We start from the raw sequence: 6,000 nt of genomic DNA on the forward strand, positions 1-6,000 counted from the left end.
TGACAAAATAAAATAGTGTCCACTAAAGCTGCTCCAACAAGCTTTGGCACTTTGGTATCCAAAAATGAAACCAAGAAATCAAAACTTTATATTGATTTTTATGAGAGGTGGCCAAGACTAGTGGTTTGATGGTGGTGAAAGAATACATGTGTGGTGAAGGAAGAGGTGATATTGGTGAAGGTTGGGTGAAGAGAGAGGTGGTGGTGAAAGAAGTAGGGGAGGGGATAAAATAGGATAGGTGCAATGAGGTGACATGCCATGTGGCATCCACCTCAACGATATGTGAGGTCACGTGGGATAATTTTGCCATGGTGGAGGGTCCTAACGGCAGAGGGGTATTTATGCACTAGTTTTATGACGTCGGGGACTGTTATGGACCAATAGTATAACAGAGGGTATAAGTGAATATTTTACAATAGTAGAGGAATATATTTGACCCTTTTCCCTTAAATATAATATTTTTTAGAATTCTAATTTAAAAATATTCCTAAGTACCCCCCCCCCCCTTAGGACTAAAAATACACTTACCTCATACCCTTAAATTTCCTTAATCACAGTCCCCTTAAGGAATCCCCACCCCCCTCATACTGGTACCGCACCCATACCAGTCCCCTTAAGAACTCAGTACCCTCCCCTTAGAGGCTTAGACAGCCTTAGCAAAAGTTAAAATAGTCAACCAATAGAACTACTAAGATTCCTCAAATTTATTTCTTTTCTGGTGATATTTAATTTATTATTCTGGTTGGAGTCGCGCGGAAAAAGTATGAGGCTACAAAAGTGGTTATTTGTGTAAGTCAATCAAGCTTCTACTTCCTATGTAAAAATACTTTATGCACTTTGTTTTATGTGACACTTTTTATTTTCCTTTTTGATGTTCAAATATATTTGCCTATTTTTTCATACATTTTCAAGACTCCCAATAATTCCGATTCATTAGATCTCCATATATATTTTAAACTTTATTGAGATGTTGAGATGTTTTCTCTATCAAACATACTTTTAAATTACTAATTTGAAAACTTCTTCTATCACCAATATTGTATGTCATGTTTTTGACTAAACACGATTTTAAATTGTGAATATGAGTTAAGAGTTGTTGGACCCATGTGCCAATAACTCTTGGACTTTAGATGTTGACATAATTTTGTTAATTGAGTAATACTTTTCAAAGACTTGAGGTGTTTTCTTTATTCAATCTTTACATTTTGGGGATAATAGAGCAATTAACAAGTTTTACTAATGAAATGTAATTTATCTAATGCTACAGGGTTATAAAAGTAAACATAGATCACAGTTGAAAAGGTCATTGACTAGTAATAAAGTGTGCTCCACATGTCAAAAGAACAGACGAATAATGGCTTCTTGTTTTGGATTTTAAGGTTACCGTTTAAGGAAGTCTTGCACCGTGCCTTAAAAAATTCTCATTTTCATGGCAAATGTCTTTTGTTTGTCTCCAGTTTTTCTTCTTCTCTCTCTTTCCCCAAATAAAAGTGGAAATAAAGAAAAAAGGAAAATAATTATAAACGATATTTTTTTGTCTCTCAATTGGTGTATGTCGCATAATAAGGTCAAATAAAAGGGAAACTCAGTCATAATTTTTTCATTCTTAATATTCATACCTAAATCCTTCAAGACATAGCTTCAAACGTTCTCAGTCATACATTTTTTCATTTTTAATATTCATACCACCAGCATTGATAGTTACAAAAACTTACAATTCATATCTAAAAAAGCTAAGAATCTTTTTTAATATAAATGGGATATTATTACTTTTAGCCCGCGCTATTTACATTTGGTAGCCCAAGTGTATAAAATTTGTACAATTTTTATATATAATATACAGAAAGTATATACATGCAAAATAATATACATTTTTTGACTATTATTTTTACAGCGGCTATACTGTGTCATTTGTCAAATATAAATAAGCTCTAAATGTTGACTTTAAGAAATCAAGTCACCGTTAATTACTGAATGTAACTTTCACACACTCGTGAACAATGTGGAGCCTTATAATTTCTTCTTCAAAAAATAAAAATAAAAATACAAGAGCATTTGGCAGTTTTTCTATGCATTTCTGCAACAAAATATGTCTTGAAATAATATTTGAAGCTAGTTACAGAAGAAGGATCCTCAAATCTCCAAATTAGAAAGCAATGATTTACTCTCTCAATTTAATTTGGGGAGAAAATCATACTTCCTTTTTAATCTTGTATAAAGAATTAAACTCATCCCTCAACTTTAAAACATATATATACCCCCTTTCGTATCTCAATATTCCATAACTCGAAAAGCATGTTTGATTGAATTTACACTACCAACTTGAAGATAGACTCATTTACGTGGAGCAGAGGCGGAGCTAGAATTTCAATTTTATGGGTTCCAGATTTTAGAACGACGATTTTAAGTGCTACTAACTGAGTTCTAAATCTATTATTTACGCATATAACATGAATTTTTTTAATACAAATACCTATTTGAGCAATAGCTACTGGGTTTGGCCGAACACTTCGCTGGGTTTCTAGCTCCGCCACTACGTGGAAGTACAATATGTTGCATATGAAAACAATTCTAATTTCTTTCCTTCTTCATAAGTGTGTTTGCATATGACAAAGAAGCACGAGAACAAATTAATCAATAAACAGACAAAGAAAAAGGACTAAATCAAAGAATCCTTACTATCAAAACCGCAAATTCTGAGATGCCATTATATTTCAGGTTAATTCCATATGTAGCCCCTGATCGATTTATTTATCAATTATACTAATAAGGTTTTAAATTATATTTATCACATTAAAGCAATTCATTTTACTTTCCATAACTTATAATTACTAAACTTTACTTAATATAACAGTAAAGTTATAAAATTATTTTTCCTGAGATTAAAATGACTAAACTTTACTCCATTGTAATGGTAAAGTAACAAGGTTACTGTAGAGGAACCTGTTATTAGTACTAATATAAGATTTGGTGTACTTTTCATAGTAATATACTCGTATATTATATACAGCTCCAATCAAATATGTTTCTGGGGGTTAGGAACTACTATAATCGTTAGTAATTGGAACTTGGATGAGCCCCACGTGAGGAGGGCCAATGAGATTCCTTGTTACAATGAATTCATTAACGGAGGGTCTTAAGCGAAAACCAAGGTAAGTTAATTAATCCTGATAATTAAGGTTCTTGCACGTCCATCTAAAAAGGGCGGACAAGTGTCAATCATCAGCAGAATCACAAGTAGACACACCAAAGACCAAGAAAGTGATTGCAGAATCACAAATAGACACACCAAAGACCAAGAAAGGGTAAAAATTTACTCACACCGGATGTTTGCACCAAACCAATAGGTGTATGCCATGTGTCTACAAATAGACTCATATCACATAATCGTAGTTAATTAATCGAAAAAGGACCTAAACTACCTCTATAGTTTACTAAATGGTTTATATACACCCTCATCCATCTATTCGTCCGAAAATGCATGTGACGTTATTTCTATTATCAAAACTGCCCCCACGAGTAATGACAGCACATGTGGGCCTTTCATTAAATGATGTGGCTAATTAGGCCACGTGGCTCTGTGGGGTTGAACAAAACTTTGGGTATTTTTTCGACCCATTTAATTGATCCGACCCATCCTTTATTGCATGGGTCATTATTTTTTACCGTATTCCCACCTATTTTAGTTGTCTTCTTCCCCAAATTAGGTCCTAGTTTCATCATGTATGCTCATATCAGCTTCTTCCCCAAAATTTCTCTTTTTCAACTAATTAATTATTGGTCTTTTCCCTTCGGATCTTGCGTTTGTTTGTAAAAATTATGCCTTTATTGATTAATAAATAATCCAGCATGTCTGAAAATTCTGTCTCTTCTCGTTTGTCACGTCGTTGTGGTTATGATCTAATTATAAATTATTTTGTGGCTAAGACTCCTTTGAATGGTGGACATAAATTCTACGAATACCCTCGCTTTGACGAGGAAGTCTCGTGTGGTTTGTGAGAATGGCGGGATGAAGAGATGCCACCACATGTGACGATGATAATCAACAACTTGAATACTTCACTAAAGTCTGTGAAAGTTGAAAGGAATTACCTGGGGAAAAATGGTGGCTAACTTGGAGGAGGTTGTTTTTGCTAAAAGGTAGAAAATGGAGAAAATAATGAAAAAGATAGAGGAAATTAATTCGGCCAACTTAGAGAATGTATCTAGGATGGAGGACAAACTACAAATGATGAAGTAGTTTATTATTATTTCTTGGGTTGTCTTTGTGTTGGTGCTAGTTTGTAAGATGATGTAGTGTAGTTAGGTAAACTAGTTAAAGATTATGATAATGCGGATTTTGTTTAAGGTTTATTGCTATTTATCGTTCCGAAAAATTGTAATTGTTGATGTGTTTAGTGATGTTGCAGTTGTGATGGTCATTTGGCGGTATGAAATGCAGTTTTTTGAAGTATAAGTCTCATATATATTTTTTCGTACAAGGGAAATATCTCTAATAATGGAATGGAAATATAATTAGCACAATAACAACTTTACCATTGTTGGAGTAGCAAACACAAATGATTTTAAGATTAAGACAATAAAATATTACTATTAGATAAGTAAATGTGTGATTCAAAAACTTGTACCATTGTCATAATATTTACTTGTCTAAAAACCTAGAACATCAACAAATATTACATAATAAAACAATCTTGCAAAAATTGGAAGAAAATGTCTATTACATTCATCATTACTTGTTACACTACTCCCCCTTGCCCCTCCCCTTGTCTTATCTAGCTTTAAGTTTTCCAATCTTTTTCTCTTTTAAACCCAATAGTTGAGTTGTTGTCATTACCTCATTTCCCTTCTAGGTAGTTCTCTTTAGGTTATATGATAGTTTTGTTGGTTGTGAGATATTAGTGTGTTTTTCTGTGAATTGTATCATCCTAGTCCCAAAATTTTCTGTTGATTCATATGCTGAAGTCTAGTCTTAATGTCAGAGACAACCTTAGGCCTCAAAATTGGGTCAGCTTCTGCCCCAAAGTCTGCTTGACTAAGTCTTCTTTTAGTCTGAATAGCTTGACTTGGCATCTGAGTTATCAGGGTGTATTGACTGGATTGTAGAGATGTGCATAATTTGATAAATACCAAATTACCGTACCGAAGTCGAAAATTTTGGTATATGGTATGGTATTTGATTTAAGTTTTTAAAATTTTTGGTAGGACTGATACTGTACCGAAATATATATTATATTACACAATACACATATTATTTATTATAACATAAATATAAAAATTCTAAAATTTTATTTTTTTTATTCTCTAAGTTCATCAATTAACTCTAAGCAAGTAACAAGACATTTTCAATGATCAAATTTATTCCTTTATGTGCAGTTTTCTCTCTGTGGGTTGATACTTGTTTGTATTGGATAAAACTTTTGTCAACAAACGTTTTTATTTTTGTACTTTTGAGTACTTTAATTAAGAATATTACAATCTATGGCTCTATGCATTAGTTAGTGTTCGAATTGATTAAACCTAAGTTACCGAACCGAAAAGAGTAAAATCAAACCACACCGAATTTAATTAGGTATGGTATTGGTATAGTATTTAAAAAAACCGAATACCGAAAATACCAAACCGTACCGACCGACAAACACTCATACCAGATTACTGACTTGGATGCTGAGTTATTTGAGTGTACTGATTGGATAGCTGACTTGGCTACTGAGTTTTCTGAGTGTACTGACTATATTGCTGACTAGATTGATGACTGGACTGCTAACTTGGCTGACTAGCCTGACTTTGCATTTCTTGGTCTTATACTGTAAAATCAGGATTAGGAACCACGAAAAACTATGATTCTTGATAAGTTGTTTGAGTGTGGTCTTGCACATTTTGGGATTACATCAAGTAAATGCAGATTATAAGTATAACTTATTTACTGGAATTTAAATCAAAGAAAGTTAGTTATACCTTATGGGCTAATGGACATGTTCTTTTATTATAGTTTGGTTT

Source organism: Nicotiana attenuata, unplaced genomic scaffold (assembly GCF_001879085.1).
Source record: "Nicotiana attenuata strain UT unplaced genomic scaffold, NIATTr2, whole genome shotgun sequence".
NCBI classification, from domain to species: domain Eukaryota; kingdom Viridiplantae; phylum Streptophyta; class Magnoliopsida; order Solanales; family Solanaceae; genus Nicotiana; species Nicotiana attenuata.